The sequence below is a fragment of the Carcharodon carcharias genome, chromosome 4 (genome assembly GCF_017639515.1).
Source record: "Carcharodon carcharias isolate sCarCar2 chromosome 4, sCarCar2.pri, whole genome shotgun sequence".
Classification (NCBI taxonomy): domain Eukaryota; kingdom Metazoa; phylum Chordata; class Chondrichthyes; order Lamniformes; family Lamnidae; genus Carcharodon; species Carcharodon carcharias.
In genome coordinates this window covers 66,868,472-66,885,589 of record NC_054470.1, presented here as the reverse complement: position 1 = coordinate 66,885,589, position 17,118 = coordinate 66,868,472, and the positions used below count along the sequence as shown (strand labels likewise).

The following is a 17,118-nucleotide window of genomic DNA, read 5'->3' as shown; positions in this document are numbered from 1 at the left end:
ACACTAAGATGAACTAACCTTGCAAGTGCCTGTGCTAAATAGAATTATAGAATGGTTACAGTACAGAAGGAGGTCATTTGGCCTCTTGAGTCTGTGCTGGCCCTCTGAAAGAACAACTCACCTAGTCCCACATCCCTTTTAACCATAACCTTGAAAATATTTTCTCTTCAGATTATTATCCAATTATCTTTTAGTTGTTTGGTAGAACAGAACTTGAGTATTGCTGAAAAAAGAGACATGTCTAAGTTTTTCATCTTGCACTCATCAGGACACTTGCAAGAATACCAATATAATTGGAAAACAACAATTTATAGTGTTATGTGAAGAAAGTGATGATTGGTTGGCAAGTGGCGTTGTCATGAGAATACAGTGCTGGTGGCTAACAGTTAACTGCCAAGCATTGTTTGAAACTTAAACCAAGCAGCTTGAATCTGATTAGTGAAGGTATTGCCCTGAGGAATGAGTCAGTCAATGGCTGTCACTTATTTTTTTTTTAGCTGAAACATTGCAATGTGTGTACATGTTCTTTCTGTCTGCAAAGAACAGGGCCCTGTGTATTAATATATGTAGCTTCCAGTATACGCAAATGCGCCATACTGCAGGCCAACTGGCAATCTTGCGTGTACTGGAAGCTACGTACGTTAATATACAGGACTCTGTTCTTTGCAGATAGAAAGAACATGTACATACATTGCGCCTGTTTTAGCTAAACAAAATAAGTGACAACCATTCGCTGACTCATTCCTCAGGGCAATGCCTTGACCAATCAGGGTCAAGCTGCCTGGTTTAAATTTCAAACAATGCTTGGCAGTTAACTGTCAGTCACCATCACTGGTGCATTCTCCATGGCAATGCCACTTGCCAACCAATCAGCACTATCTTCACATACAGTATAAATTGTTGTTTCCTCCTTATATTGGCATTTTTGCGAGTGTCCTGATGAGTGTAAGATGCAAAGCTTCAACAAGTCTCTTTCTTCAGCAATACTTAATTCTCTTTTGAAGACCCTGATTGAATCTGCCTCCACCACACTATTAGGCCGTGCATTCCAGATCCTAATCACCCGCTGGTGTAAAAATGTTTTTCCTCATGTCACTGTTGCTTCTTTTGCTAATCACCTTAAATCAGTTTCCTCTGGTTCTCGATCCTTCTGCCAACAGGAACAGTTTCCCCCTATCTACTCCGTCCAAACTCATCGTGACTTTGAACACCTCTATCAAATCTCCTCTTAATCTGTTCTTCTTCAAGGAGAACAGTCCTGGCTCCTCCAATCTATCCATGTAAATGAAGTTCCTCAACCCTGAAATGATTGTTATGAATCTTTTCTGCATCCTGTCTAATACCTTCATTTTTTGACTTGCCTGATGCATTCCACTTCAGATGTGACTGAATACTTATTTCTTGAATGTCAGGTATCCTTGCAGGTAACAAGGATTTGGCTGTAGTGAAGGTTACAAGGCAGCACTGGAGAACAAAGATAAATTCTGGCTTCTTTTTTCTACTACCAATCATCTCTGTAAAACTCTATCCCCTCCCTCATTCCCAACAACAAAATTGAGGAACTCAGAGATTCATTTGTCAGTAAGACTGTAACTACCTTTTCAGTTGTTTCTGCCCCATCTCCTCGGTCTTCACTATCCAGTTAAACCTCCCTCAAGGCTCTCCCTATCTTAGCCTAAACTGGCATCTTTCACTTCTCTCAGTCTTCCCTTGCATTCTGTTGAAGTTTGGGATCCAACACCTTCCTTTGAACCCATTCCCACTAAACTGTTGACCTCCCAAATTCTCTTCCATATTGCAATTGATTTTCTCTCCCTTTCATGGCTGCCTTCATTACTCCATGCTTAAAAAGAACCTATCCTTGATTTCTCCTTTCAAACTATCACCACATTTCCAATCTCCATCTCCTCTTCCAAGTCCATGAACCTACAATCAGCTCAGTGCCCTTCTTGCTCACAATTCCTAGATTGAATCTCTTCAATCAATTTTCACCACCAGACGACAGCACAAAATGGCCCTAATCCAAGTCAAAACTGAGACCCTCATTGTCTGTGACCATGATGCGCCATCTCTCTTCATTGTTCTCATTGTTCTTGACCTCTTTTTTGACAAGGTTTACCACATCATCCACCTTCAACATCTTTTATCTAGTTTGGTGGGACCGCCTTTACTTGGTTCCATTCTTAGGCATCCAACTGTAGTTAGAGGAATTGCTTTTCTGCTCAACCACCCCTTTCCCCTTCCTCTTCCTCCACTTTCTAATTACACCTGGAATCCCTTAGAATCTATCACTGTCTTTCTCCTCTTCCTCATGTACATCTTATCGATGGCAATATCATCTGAAGACGTGGTTCAATTTCCATGTTTGCTTGTTTAAAATCTAAACCTGAATGCACTGCAATTTCTTCAGGCTTTGTCATACACTCCAAGCCCTCACCGCTGATTCTATTCCCTTCTCCAGCCACTGTCTCAAGTTGAATCAGGCTGTTTTCAAACTCATAATTCTATTTAACCTTGAGCTTCTGAATCCATATCCTTTCCATTACTATGACTGCATGCCTCTTTAATATCTAACATCTCTGCTTATGTGCTGTTGAAACCCTTATCCATATTTTATTATCTCCAGACCAGACTATTACAACCTTACAATAGACTGGTCTACCCATCTTTCATCCTCAATTATTTGAGATCATCCAAAACTTTGCTGCCCCCACCCTAACTCATGCCAAGTCCTTTTCACTCATCACGCCAACTCACTGACCTACACTGGCACCTGATTCCCCCATGCTGCAAATTTACAATTCTCATTCTTGTGTTTAAATCTCTCCATGGTATGGGCCCTCTCTGTCTCTGTAACCTCATTCTGCCCTACAAGCCATTAAGAACTCTGGTGCCTGTTGTGCATCTCACCCTCTCTTCATGCCTTTGATCATGCCTTTCACCCTTTAGGTCTCTAGAATTCCCTCACTAGATCCCACTTTCCATTCTTCCTTTAAGACCAATCTGTTTGACCATGCCTGAACCCAGTACAGAAACACCACCAACCTAATCCCAGTCCAGCAATAGCAATAACCTTTCCTTAGTCTAGCAAAAGAATGAAGCAACATCAACCCCAGTAGGCTGATTATAGCTTAGATACAATGGCAGTGTGATTGTGATAGAATCGTGTTAAAAGATTTACTTTGGAAATCAATACAAAGGCTTGAATAAAATCAAGCTCAACTTTCCTCAATCAAACCTTTTGATTTGGAGCCCATGATGATCCCCACAGGGATGCAGCAGGTAGCACCTGGCTGCCATTTTTTGCCACCCTTGCAATTCCCACCAAGCTGGCTGGCTTATAATCAGAGTTCACTTGTTTCATGTGCAGCACAACAAGAGTTAAAGACTTAGGAGCCCATGTAAATAGATCATTAATATGTAATGGACAGTTCCCCAAAATAATTAAAAAGACTTATGGAATGTTGGTCTTTATCTAGAGGACTAAGATACAAGGGGGTAGATGTCATGGTTCAGCTATACAAATCCCCGGTTAGGCCATACCTGGGGTATTGTGAGCAGTTTTGAGCACCACACTTGAGGAGGGATATATTGACCTTCGAAAGAGTGCAGCATAAGCTTACCAGAATGATACCTATACTCCAAGGGTGAAATAACGAACAGAGATTAAACAAACCAGGGTTGTGTTCCCTGGAATTTAGAAGATTAAGGGGTGATTTTATTGAAGTTTACAAAATATTAATGGAAACAGGGTAATGGGGAGAAACTATTTCCACTGATAGGGGAGTCTAGGGCTGGGGACATAGTCTAAATATTAGTCAGGCCTGTCAGAGTGAAATTACTCTACACAAAAAGGGAGGGAGAAGTTCAGAACTCTCTTCGACAAATGGCAATTAATGCTAGATCAATTGTTAATTTTAAATCTTAGATTGATAAATTTTTGTTAAGCAAAGATGTTTAGGGATATGGAGCAAAGGCAGTATTTGGAGTTAGACTGCAGATCAGCCAAGAAGGGACAGAACAGGTTCAAGGGCCAAAATGGCCAAATTCCCAGACCAAAAGTTGACTCAACAAAATTAGAAAATAACAGCAATTAGATCTCCATAAACAACAGCTGACTGTTTATTGTGCCAGATCTTTTGGGTACAGCAACACTGTCATTAACAACATTAGACTTACCCTGATTTAGCCCAATACCAATGCCAGCAGTTGGATCCCAGCTCAAAGATTTCTACCGAATCCCACTTCAACAATACATACAGCAACCTCCCAACTCAACAACAATGCTAGCCTGATTAAGGTTTTTGGATGCCTGATGCACAGATGATGTTACATTCCTCGGGTCCAGTAGTAACATTAACATGACCCAGTCCAGCAAAACAAGCAACTTTATCACAGTCCCAGTAACACCAACAGTAGGGTGTCTTGTGGTGCAGTGGGTAGTGTCCCTGCCTCTGAGCCAGAAGCTCCTGTTCAAGTCCCGCTACAGGACTTGATGGCCAAGGAAGGTGAGCTCATAATGTGGCCAAATAGGTTGAGTGTCAACATGTAAATTGTTCCAACATACAGCAATGGCAGGTGGTAAGAGCAGGAGAGATTCCTGGTCAGCCATGTGATGGAAAGAAAATTAGAGTCTCTACCATAGCTGTTGTTACGAAGATGTGTTATATAAAATATTCATTTATAATGCCATCAGTTGGACATATATTACTTTATAGTGTCATTGGCTGGGCATACGTATGTATTGAACTTATTTTGAAAAGAACACTTTTCCTAAGCAAAGACACTGGCTTACAGCAGCTACTATGTTGCATTTGCGAAGGACACAAGCTGCTTTTATGGAGACACAGAGTCTATGGAACTCTCAGAGAGAGATCACATGATCCAGCTCTTGGGTGAAAATATACTGGACTTAAGATAGCCTGAGCGGCTGCCACAGGGGCAACAGCCTTAACCCATTTTTCTTTCTTCTGAAACCTCTTTCATCAAAGCTGAGCTATTTGTGATTTCTAAAACCCACCAGAAGACCTCGTTGTTGCAAACCGAATTCTTGAAGGAGAATTCTGAACCAACCAGCAATGAGTGCAGAACCTGTCGAAGGGTCATGAGGACTCGAAACGTCAACTCTTTTCTTCTCCGCCGATGCTGCCAGACCTGCTGAGTTTTTCCAGGTAATTCTGTTCTTGTTTTGGATTTCCAGCATCCGCAGTTTTTTTGTTTTTATGAGTGCAGACCCACTGCTTTACCGTGGAAGGAGACCTTTCAGCTGTAAGCAAGCCTCTGGACAATCTGTGAATATTTTTTTTCTCTGACTTGTTACTTTGCCAAGCTTTTTGCAGAGTTCTATTTCTTTTTGCCTGCTTGGTTGTTGGGGGTCTGGGGATGGGGCAGGGGCATTGTTTGTGTGTTGTTTTTGCATTGGTGGGTAGTTGGACGTATTTGTACATTTTAAACCTTGTATTAATACTTTCTGCATTTATACCTGAGTGAAATTTAGCAATAAAACCAATTACTCACTTGTTAAGAATTGAAAACAGAAAATGCTGGAAAAACTCAGAGGCCTGACAGCATCTGGAGAGTGAGAAACAGAGTTAATGTTACGAGTCTGTATGATCCTTCTTCTGAAGAATAACAATAACTATAAATATATTTATAGTTGGTATGGAAAGGACTCCATACTAGGCCCAGTACATGGGGGAGGTGATGGCATAGTGGTATTGTTGCTGGACTAGTAATTCAGAGACCTAGGGTAATGCTCTGGGAACCCAGGGAAGGAAATCTGCTGTCCTTACCTGGTCTGCACATGACTCCAAACCCACAGTCTTAAATGGCCTAGCTAGCAAGCCACTCAGTTGTAACAAACTGCTACAAAGTCACAAGAATGAAACCACTGGCATCGACTAGGCACTGGAAAACACAACCGCAACCTCAGCCTTGTCGACCTTGCAAAGTCCTCCTTACTAACATCTGATGGCCAAAACTGGGAAAGTAATAGTCTGACATAGTCATCCTCATGGAATCATTCCTTATAGATAATGTCCCAAACACCACCATTCCTGGGTATGGCCTGTCCCACTGGCAGGACAGAGGTGGCGGCACAGTAGTATACAGTCAGTAGGGAGTTACCCTGGGAGTCCTCAACGTCAACTCTGGACCCCATGAACTCTTATGTCATCAGGCCAAACATGGACAAGGAAACCTCCTGCTTGATTACCATGTACTGCCCTCCCTCATCTGATGAATCAGTGCTCCTCCATGTTGAACACCACTTGGAGGAAGCACTGAGGGTGGCAAGGGCACAGGATGTTCTCTGGGTGGGGGACTTCAATGTCTTATTACAGATTGGTATTAAGTTTTAGAAAAATAATCCTAAGATTTTTCCTCCTGTATGTTTTCGCATGGCCTCTTCATGGTCCATGATGCCAGCTGAGGTCGTTAGAACAAGGTACCCAAACTGACGGGAAGGCAAGAGACCATTTTGCCACCTTTCTAACTCCTTTACTTGAACATTGAATCTGGGGCTAATGACACCGCACTTGTTCAGTCTGCCTGTGAGATTGGCAATAATTTTCCGACCCCTGTGGTCATCAATAATCTCAAACTCTCCAATGTAGCCATGCTTCATCGTTACAGTCAGGAATCTCACAATCACTTTGGAGCATGGTCGGATGAGAACCTGTCATTTTCCATGTTTCTCTGCATTGTTGATGCTTGTAAGGGCATCGGCGAGAACATTCATGTTCACCATGATGCCGCTTCGTCAATATCTTCGATGTCCATCACCAAGAGTGGCTTGGTAGCACCACTACTGGCCAAGTCTTAAATGACTGGGTCTGCGGCAGGTGGTGAGGGAACCAACAAGAGGAAAAAAACATATTTGACCTCATCCTCACCAACCAGCCTGCCGCAGATGCATCTGTCCATTACAGTATCGGTAGGAGTGAACACCACATAGTTGTTGTGGAGGCGAAGTCCCGCCCTCCACTGTGCTGTATGGTACTACCACCGCACTAAATGATTTTGAACAGATCTAGCAATTCAAGACTGGGCATCCATGAGGTGCTGTGGGCCATCAGCAGTAGCAGAATTGTACTCGAACACAACCTGTAACCTCATGGCCTGGCATATCCCCCACTCTACAATTACCACCATGCCAGGGGATCAACCCTGGTTCAATGAAGAGTGCAGGAGGGCATGTCAGGAGCAGCACCAGACATACCTAAAAATGAGGTGTCAACGTGGTGAAGCTACAACGCAGGGCTACTTGCGTGCCAAACAGTGTAAGCAGCAAGAGATTGACAAGGCTAAGTAAGCCCACATCCAACGGATCAGATCTAAGCTCTGCAGTCCTGCCATACCCAGTCATGAATAGTGGTGGACAATTAAACAACTCACTGGAGGAGGAGGCTCTACAAATATCCCCATCCTCAATGATGTAGGAGCCCAGCACATTGGTGCAAAAGATAAGGCTGAAGCATTTGCTACAATCTTCAGCCAGATGTGCCAAGTGGATGATCCATCCTGGCCTCCTTCGGAGATCCCCAGCATCACAGATGCCAATCTTCAGCCAATTCGATTCACTCCACGTGATATCAAGAAACGACTGAAGGCACTGGGCACTCCAAAGGCAATGGACCCTGACAATATTCTGGCAATGGTACTGAAGACTTGTGCTCCAGAACTTGCCTTGCCCCTAGCCAAGCTGTTCCAGTACAGCCTCACCGCTGGCATTTACCCGGCCACGTGGAAAATTGCCCAGGTATGCCATGTACACAAAAGCAGGACAAACGCAACCCCGTCCCATCAGTCTGCTCTCCATCATCAGTAAAATAATGGAAGGGGTCATCAACAGTAATATCAAGTGGCACTTGCTTAGCAATAACCTGCTCACTGATGCCCAGTTTGGATTCCACCAGGTCCATTCAGATCCTGACCTCATTACAGCCTTGGTTCAAATATGGACAAAAGAACTGAACTCCCAAGATGAGGTGAGAGTGACTGTCCTTAACATCAAGGATGCATTTGACAGAGTGTGACATCAAGGAGCCCTAGCAAAATGGGAGTCAATGGGAATCAGGGTAAAACTCTCCACTGGTTGGAGTCATATCTAGCACAAAGGAAGATGGTTTTTGGAGGTCAGTCATCTCAGCTCCAGGACATCACCACAGGAGTTCCTCAGGTTTGAGTCCTGGGCCCAACCATCTTCAGCTGCTTCATCAAATGGCCTTCCTTCCATCATAAGGTCAGAAATGGGGATATGTGTTGATGATTGCACAATGTTCAGCACCATTCGCGACTCCTCAGATGCTGAAGCAGTCCATGTACAAATGCAGCAAGAGCTGGACAATACCCAGGCTTGGGCTGACAAGTAGAAAGTAACATTCGCGCCACACATGTGTCAGGCAATGACCAACTCCAACAAGACAGAATCCAACTATCACCCCTTGATGTTCAATGGCATTACTATCTCTGAATCCCTCACTAACAACATCCACTGATCAGAAACTGAAATGGACTAGCAATATAAATACTGTGGTCAGAAGCTAGAAATTGTGCAATGAGTAACCCACATACTGACTCCCCAAACTCTGTCCACCATCTACAAGGCACAAGTAAGGAGTGTGATGGAATACTCTCCACTTGCTTGGATGAATGCAGCTCCCACAACACTTAAGAAGCTTGACACAGTCCAGGACAAAGCAGCCCGCTTGATTTCCACCACATCCACAAACATTCACTCCCTCCACCACCGACGTACAGTAGCAGTAGTGTGCATTATCTCAAAGATGCACTGCAAGAATTCACCAAGGCTCCTTCAACAGCACCTTCCAAACCCATGACCACTACCATCTAGAAGGACAAGGGCAGCAGATACATGGGAACACCACCATCTGGAAGTTCCCCTCCAATTCACTCACCATCCTGACCTGGAAATGTATCACCATTCCTTCACTGTCGCTGGGTCAAAATCCTGGAACTCCCTTCCTAACAACACTGTGTTGTACCTACACCACATGGACTGTAGCGGTTCAAGAAGGAAGCTCACCACCACCTTCTCAAGGGCAGTTATGAATGGGCAATAAATGTTGGCCCAGCCAGCAAAGCCCACATCCCATGAATGAATTTTTAAAAATTGCTACTCATCTCTAGACTGGCCCTAGCTCTAGGTCATATGCCTTCTTACATAACTGTGTGGGTGGTACTGTACTCAGTCTCATGTTAACCCTTTAGGTACCAGATGCTTCCACTACACCTCCCCACAAGTCTTTATCCCCTGGGTAAAGACTGACATTAGTTTACTTCCAGTTACTATAAGTCTTGTGTACCAACTTTAATGTTACGAATATAAACTATTCTAACCATATGCTATTTCATTATAAGCAGTAACAACATTAACATTAACAGCATGCATTAACAATGTTTGTATTTTCCCATCTCCCTCCCTCAAGTCCTTGCCATCAGAAATTCAGTGGTAAGGAGCCCTGGCATCCCTGCCACAACTCAGTTCGGTTGGGAGAGTGGTAGCCTCTACAGGTTCTTGCTCTTGGTAGTGGTTTGGGGGTTGCACTGGGATGTAGGCATGACTTAATTTGTTTCTTCCATTGACAGATGGTGCCCCATGCCTGGTCGATCTGGATGGTTTGGCCAGGTTTTGTTGCACATTCCCCTCTCTCAATTTATAGCCATTCAGATAATAATCTGCCTTCCTGTTTTTGCTACCAAAGTGGATAACCTCACATTTATCCACATTATACTGCATTTGCCATGCATTTGCCCACTCACTCAGCTTGTCCAAATCACACTGAAGCATCTCTGCATCCTCTTCACAACTCACCCTCCCACCCAGCTTTGTGTCATCTGCAAATTTGGAGATATTACATTTAGTTCCCTAATATATATCGTGAATAGCTGGGGTTCCAGCACCGATCCCTGCCGTACCCCATTAGTCACTGCCTGTCATTTGGAAAAAGACCCATTTTTTCCTAGTTTTTGTTCCCTGGTAGCCAACCAGTTTTCTATCCATCTCAATATACTACCCCCAATCCCATGTGCTTTAATTTTACATGCTAATTTTGGTGGGACTTCTGAAAGCCTTCTGAAAGTCCAAATAAACTACATCCATTGGCTCCCCCTCATCAACTCTACTAGCTACATTCTCAAAAATTTCTAGTAGATTTGTCAAGCATGATTTCCCTTTCGTAAATCCATGCTGACTCTGTCCAATTCTGCCACTGTTTTCCAAGTGCTCAGCTATTAAATCTTTTATAATGAACTCTAGAATTTTCCCCACTGTCCACATCAGGCTGACTGGATTATAATTCCCTGTTTTCTCTCTATCTCCCTTTTTAAATGCTGGTAGGTTCAGCCTGCTTTTGTTGTTGTTACTATTACCAGTATGATGATCTGGCCCAGCAGTGCCATGAGCATGTTGAGCTTAGCCCAGGAACACCAGTTTCTCCAAGGTTGGTGGCAACACCATTAGGGCCTTAAAGAAGCAGCAATACCTAAAGGGTGATTGTAGACCAGCTGGCTTGTCCAGACAGGCTGTTTATGGCCTGGCAACACCAGCAGTTTGATTATAACCAAGTGTCACAGTTAGCAGGCTAACTCCAACCCAGAAACACCAGCAGCCATGTTCCTGCCCAGACCCATCAGCTGCCTATACCCAACTCAATAATTCTTCCTTGATGTCCTACACATGATGTTCGCAAGCGCTGCGCAAGGTTGTGTGCACTCAACTCTGAGTCACCCCGAGGTTCAGGTTGTCAGGTGCACAACATTTAAAGGCAGTTGTGAAGCATGCTGTTCTGAAGTCATGGCGCATGGATAGTAAATTTGACATAGGGGATGATTCCGGCAAGCAAGGCTTATAATTAGATGCAAGTGAATTAAAATGATGTTCCCAACGTATGGCAGCCAAAAACGCAGCCCACCATTTATGGTTGGAGCGGACGATCGCAAACTGGCTTCCCAATGGTGAAAACCGATTTTTGGCCTTCTCACCATATTGTCTCGCTTCACCTGCCATGATGCCCAACGCCAATGGGGCCAGAAAATTGCCTAATCAATCTCCCAGCTATGTCAATAATTTGCTTTCAGTTCTATGTGCTTGAATTTAAGCTAGCAGTAGAACCCTATCAAATGCACTCTGGCTGCCCATACAAATTGCATAGACATTACCAAGTCTAATATTCTAATTACTTTTTCAAAACATTCTATCAGGTTTTTTAGACATGGCTCCAAAAATCCATGTTGGCTCTTTCTAATCAACTCAAGTTCTCTAAGTGCTCTGTCACTTTGCCCTTAATTATCGATTCCAATAACTCTCCCACAACACTTTAGGGTTGAAGAAAAATGATCCTGTCTCCTGATCAACATCAAAAATGAAAACAAATCTTCACTGGCCCCCATTGCTGTTTGTGAGACCTTGTGAACAATAACTTAGAAGAGCTTTGTATGTTTTGCAAAGATGTGATGGGGTGTTGTATAAATGTAAATTCTTAATCAGTTGTATAAGTGTGGCAAGACATTTTATTGGATAATTTAAAAGTCTAACCATTTGTTTAATGTGTGTTTATTTAACTGGATGTAAATAGGTGTCAGATGGTAAACATCAAATTGTTACAAACATTAAAGGAACTAAAATGGTTCTATAAAAATACACATTATTTTATGGTTTTAATAACACAGCAATATAATATGTTTGGTGATCTTAGGATTCCAAAAGGACTAGCTGTTTTATCTTGTCCAGAACGATGGAACCAGAGGACATGGCCTTTATTTGAAGGGAGACAAACTAAAAAATCTAATCTGCCAAAATTTTGTTTTAGTGGAGTGAGTGTTGAATCTAAGGAATGGGCAGCTTGGGAGATAATGGAAACAAGAAGTGTTTATTCATTCAAATTCAATTGGGGTAGAATTCTTTCAGAAAATACTGTTTTAGGATCAAGTATATGATTGATTTGTGACATTACATATGGTAGGTGTCACATGTGGGAGGAACAGGTGACTTTGATCCTAGGGTGTCTAAAACTTTCCACCACAGACAAGGTTTTCTTTGCCTCATATTAACCTTGTGGCCAATAGAAATTGATTGTTATGATTAGTCAACAACCCCATTATTGTTGTAACAAAACAAAGTACTGCAGATGCTGAACTAAAAACAAAATGATGGAAATGCTGGTACTCATCAGGTCTGGCGGTATCTAGACAGATAAACAGTTTCAGGTTGATGACCTCTCAACAGACTAGAAAAGGTTAGAGTTGTCACAGGTTTTAAGAGGTGGGGAAGGGGACAAACAACATAAGTGAAGGCCAGTTATAAGATGGAGGGCAGGGTAAATTAAATTATGAGAGCAATGATGGTGCAAGTCAAAAAGAGATGATAATGGGATAAGTAAAGAAACAAAAGATGGGCCTAGAGAAGATGTAAATGGGAATAGGAGAATCTTCACCAACAGCTGCCATCTAAAAAAATGGAGGCAGAGGTTGTGATCTGAAATTGTTCAATGTTGAATCCAGAAGGCTGTAAAGTGCCTAATCAAAAACTGAGTGGCTTTTCCTCCAGCTTCATTAGAAAAGAATAGGACACAGAGGACAGAGAGGTCAGACTAGAGAGGAATGGAGATCCTTCATCTGGACCATGGCCCTACCACTGAACATTATTTCCAAGACTTGCACTGATCTTTCCCCTGGAGAACTTCCCTTCATGGCCTCCAACCTCATAGAACCCAAACCCATAAAGCCCACCTCTACCTCCTTCCCAACAATCATAAATAGGACTGCCCAAAGATACCAGCCTGTTCTTGCCCATGGAACTGCTTTCTTCATATCAAAACTCTATTTTTTTCTCCCCTTGTCCCATTTCTTTCCAACTACATCCATGACTCTTCTAATGCCTTCCATCACTTTAATATTTTCTTGTTTCCTGACCCTAAATGTCTAATTTTTATCGTATCCATTCCCTCTACACCCCAATCCTCATCAGGACTGTCTGAGGGCTCTCTGCTTCTTGAATGGGTGAATGCTCAACTAGCCCCTATCCACCACCACCATCCTCCACCTGGCTGGTTCACATTGAACCACTCCTTTGACTCTGTTCATTTCCTCCAAATCAAAGATGTTGCTGTGGGAACCCATATATGTCCCAACTAAGTCTGCCTTTTCATGGGATATGTGGAACATTCTTTGTTCCAATCATACACAGGCTACTCCCTCACCTCTTTTTCTGTACAGTGATCACAGTATTGATGCCGTTTGGTGCTCTCGCCTAGAACAGGAAGATACCTTAAGTTTGCTACAAAGTCCTCATGGGGGATTCTAGAACTTGGGGGGCATAGTTTCGGATTAAGGGGCCACCGATCAGTTTCCACCCATCCCTCATCTTTACCCGGGCCATTTCTGACTCTTCCCTTCTTTGACTTCTTTCTACTTCTGCAAATAGGCTATCAACCATTATTCACTATAAGTGCACTGGCTCCCAAAACAATCTTGACTATATTCCCTTCCACTTTGCTTTCTGTGAGGACTCCATTCCATTCTCTCAGGTTTTCTGTCTCCATCACACATGTTCTGACAACCAATGCTTCCGATATGTCTTCCTTTCTCCTCGACCAGGATTCCCCCTGCACCATGGTTGACAGGGGACTCAGTTCTGTTCTTGCATTCCCCGGCACTTCTGCTCTCAGCCCCTCTTCTTTCCAGAACCAGGAAAGGGTTTTGCTTGTTTTTGCATTCAACGAATCATTTAATTTTTCCTGGCTTCCACCCGATAATGGACCTTCCCTTTTATTGCATCCCCACCCAATTCCCTGCCTCTGTACTTGTTTAAAATCTGTTGCATCTCTACTTTTTACCAGTTCTGATGAAAGGTCATCGACCTGAAATGTTGAGTCTCCACAGATGCTGACTCAAATGTACAAAGATGGTAGAAGATTAATTTGATGGACATCGGTCTTTTTTCCTCTAGCAATTCCTATATAAACTGCATACACTTAATGTGACCAAATACTCAATATTCACATAGTGCCATCCCAAGAACTGAGCTTGACCTCAAACTCAGGCAATAATTCTAAAAAGGAAGTGAAAAAATGCATTTAAAAGTAATGCAATAGTCGTATTTGATTTATTTTAAACCAGTTCCGGGAAAAAGTTGAGTCGCCTTATAACAAAAATATAGGTGAGAAGCACTAAAATTAGATTGCAAAATTACATTTCTGATGTGAATGTGCATGTGCTTATTTGAGTTAAGGAGTAAATTCAGGAAATTAGGGTGAATTTTCATTTTAACCATGTTTTGGCTATGAAGTAACTTTCGCACTCAACACTGCTTACTCATCTCATGAAAAGAAATGAACTTACAGTTGTATTGTGCCTTTCATGGTAACAGGACATCCCAAATCACCTTACAACTGTTAAGTACTCTTTTGAAGTGTATTTACTGTAGAAAATGCCTACAGCAATCTCTTATCAACAGCAATGAAATAAATGACCAGATAGTCAGCATTACATGTTGGTTGAAGGATAAATGGTGTTGAAATAAAAATAGAAAATTCTGGAAACACTCAGAAGGTCTGGCAGCATCTGTGGAGAGAGGAACAGAGTTAATGTTTTGAATCTATGTGACTTTTCTTCAGAGCTGAAGAATTCCAGCATCCACAGTACTTTGCCTTTACATTAGACAAATAGTGTTGTTCTTGCAGAGAGCCAACACAAACAGAAAAGGATGAGTGGTTTCCTTGTGTGGTGTAATCATTCCATGATTCTAAATGTTGGTAGAGAAACCAGAATCTCGCCTGTTGTTCTTTAAACAGTGCAATGGAGAGGACTGTTTTATGGAGAGGACTGTTTTCTCATATTCCTAAATTTCTGCCTGTATGCCTCAGGAACCAACTTATACGCACTCAAAATAGCATTTTTTTACCACATCATAGTTCACTGACATTTCTTCTGACAGTGAAGCATAAACCTTGTGCTCTACCCACCAACCTGGATTGTAACAACAATATCCAGTTTTCCTGTGACCATTTCATTTGTCTAATATCTTCTCAAATTAAATAAAGAATGCTTCAAAATCTCTTTCCTCAAACTTTGGAAGAGTTTGTATACCTTTAAACATCTTCCCACTGGGTTCTAATCTGGAAATAAGTCCTTCCTCACCTACTGGCATCTCTTTTTTAACTGCCTACATTTTAAGCTGGAATTCTTTCTCTCTCTCTTTTTCACTTTCCTCCTTTTCTAACCTAGACAATTCTAATTCTCTTTCTTGTTTCCTTTCTCTCTCCTGCCTTTCTGTCTGTTCCCTTTGCAACACTTTTTCTTTTTCTTTTGCTGCTGCTTCTAGTTCCAATTTTTTCATTTGCAACTGAATTTGAGCCCATTCCAATGACCCACCCCTTAGGGAACTCGGTCTCTCAGGTATTCCTTCCAATATCAAATGGTGTGCCATTCCTTCAATTATGTCTGATTTCTTTGCCCCTGTAGGTAATCCCAATTGTAACTTATCCACCAATTCCATTAACTTAACTTTAGTTACCTTTCATAAACCAGCCAAAGTTATAACTTCAACTCCCAGACAACTCTCAGCAACTGCCAGAGCCACATTGCAGTTTCACCACTTCAAAAAAAATCCCACACTAACTCCTGAATTCAAAGTGCTTCTTGTACTCGTAAACTTAAGATTCATCAACTCCAACTCAATCGAGGAATTTCAAATATCTCCCGCAAAGAGCCCCCAACTTTGTTATGGCACAGCTGATGGTAAATGCTGAGCTGCTCAAATGCCAAAGGGAAACTTGAAACAACTGCCACAACTGTTTTGCAATTTGTGTATATTTTAAGATGCATGCCTTGAATTCAGCAGAATTGAGACCACCAAGTCTTATAGGTTTCTTAGAAAACTAAATTAAACCTGTAGTAATAGAAGAAATGATTTTAAGCACACACATAGAACTACAAATTACTACTACAATAACTTCTAAATCCCTTAGTTAATCTAACTCCCAATTACACTTTCATTAAGGCAGCAGTAAGACACATGGCGCTGAATTTTGCCCTAGGCATGGGCGGTCGGCGGGGGCAGACAGGGCAGTCAGGAAGCGTACTGCGATTTGAAGCTGGCGGGCCAATTAAGACCCACCCAGCATGAAATGCAAGCGGCAGGTCTGAGTGAGGGGGTGGGGGTGGGGGTGGGGAGTGGAGTGTGAGCCAGCCGAGTGCAAGCTCCTGCCACGGAGCTGCCTCAGGGAGATGAAGAGATATTTTTTTAAATTATGAAAAGAATTAAAATGCACTGAAACATGTCCCCTCATGTGACTCTGTCACATGAACAGGGACATGTTATTAATGAAAAATTAAAGTTTTTTGTTTAATTTTTATCTGCTTTTGGAAAACTCATCCCGCCGGTGGATGAGGTTTCCAAAAAAATGCAAATGCCGCTTGGCCTTTTCGCTTGCCTGCCAACCATTAGGTTGGATGGGCAATGAAAATTTTAATTTAATTGATTACTTAATGGCCTTTTAGTTGTTGGCGGGTGCGCTGCCGGCTCAGGCACGTGCCTGTCGACCGAACTATCGTACGACTGCGTGTTGACTTTGGCAGGCTCGGCCGATGTCAACGCACGTCATTTCATGCTTGAGCGGGTCGGGTGCGCACCCACCCACAGAGCAAAAATTTCTGCCCATAGATTTTAAAACACCCAGGCAAGGAGACACACAATACCCTGAAACAGTCGAATTCAAAGTGAGTTTTCTTAACTTCAGTTCTTTGTAGACAGCAATATGAGGCTTAGATGCTGGAGGCTTTTTCACACATTTGTTTTAGATCTTAGAATGCTTTCTCTTGCAGCCAACCTTCTCTCCTATATCCATATTTTCCCCTTTGAATGCAAATTCCCATTACCCCACTATGTCTTTGGACTTTACCTCTAGTAATAAAAATCTCTCATTGAACTAATTTTACCAGTAATCTTGGGAAAAATAAACACACTGGGCAGAATTTTGCCCTTCTTGGGTGGGCTCGGTGGGGGCGGGCAGGGGCCATCAAGAAGCCAACCACCACCCGTAATCGAGGCCAGAGGGCGATCTCATGCTCTCAGGCCAATTAAGGCCCACCCAGTGT

The 17,118-nt window shown here is 42.5% G+C and overlaps 1 pseudogene; it reads right to left on the bottom strand.

Moving 5' to 3' along the window:
• Positions 1-6,355: 6,355 nt before the first annotated feature.
• Positions 6,356-6,748, bottom strand: LOC121277489 (annotated as a pseudogene).
• Positions 6,749-17,118: the final 10,370 nt, after the last annotated feature.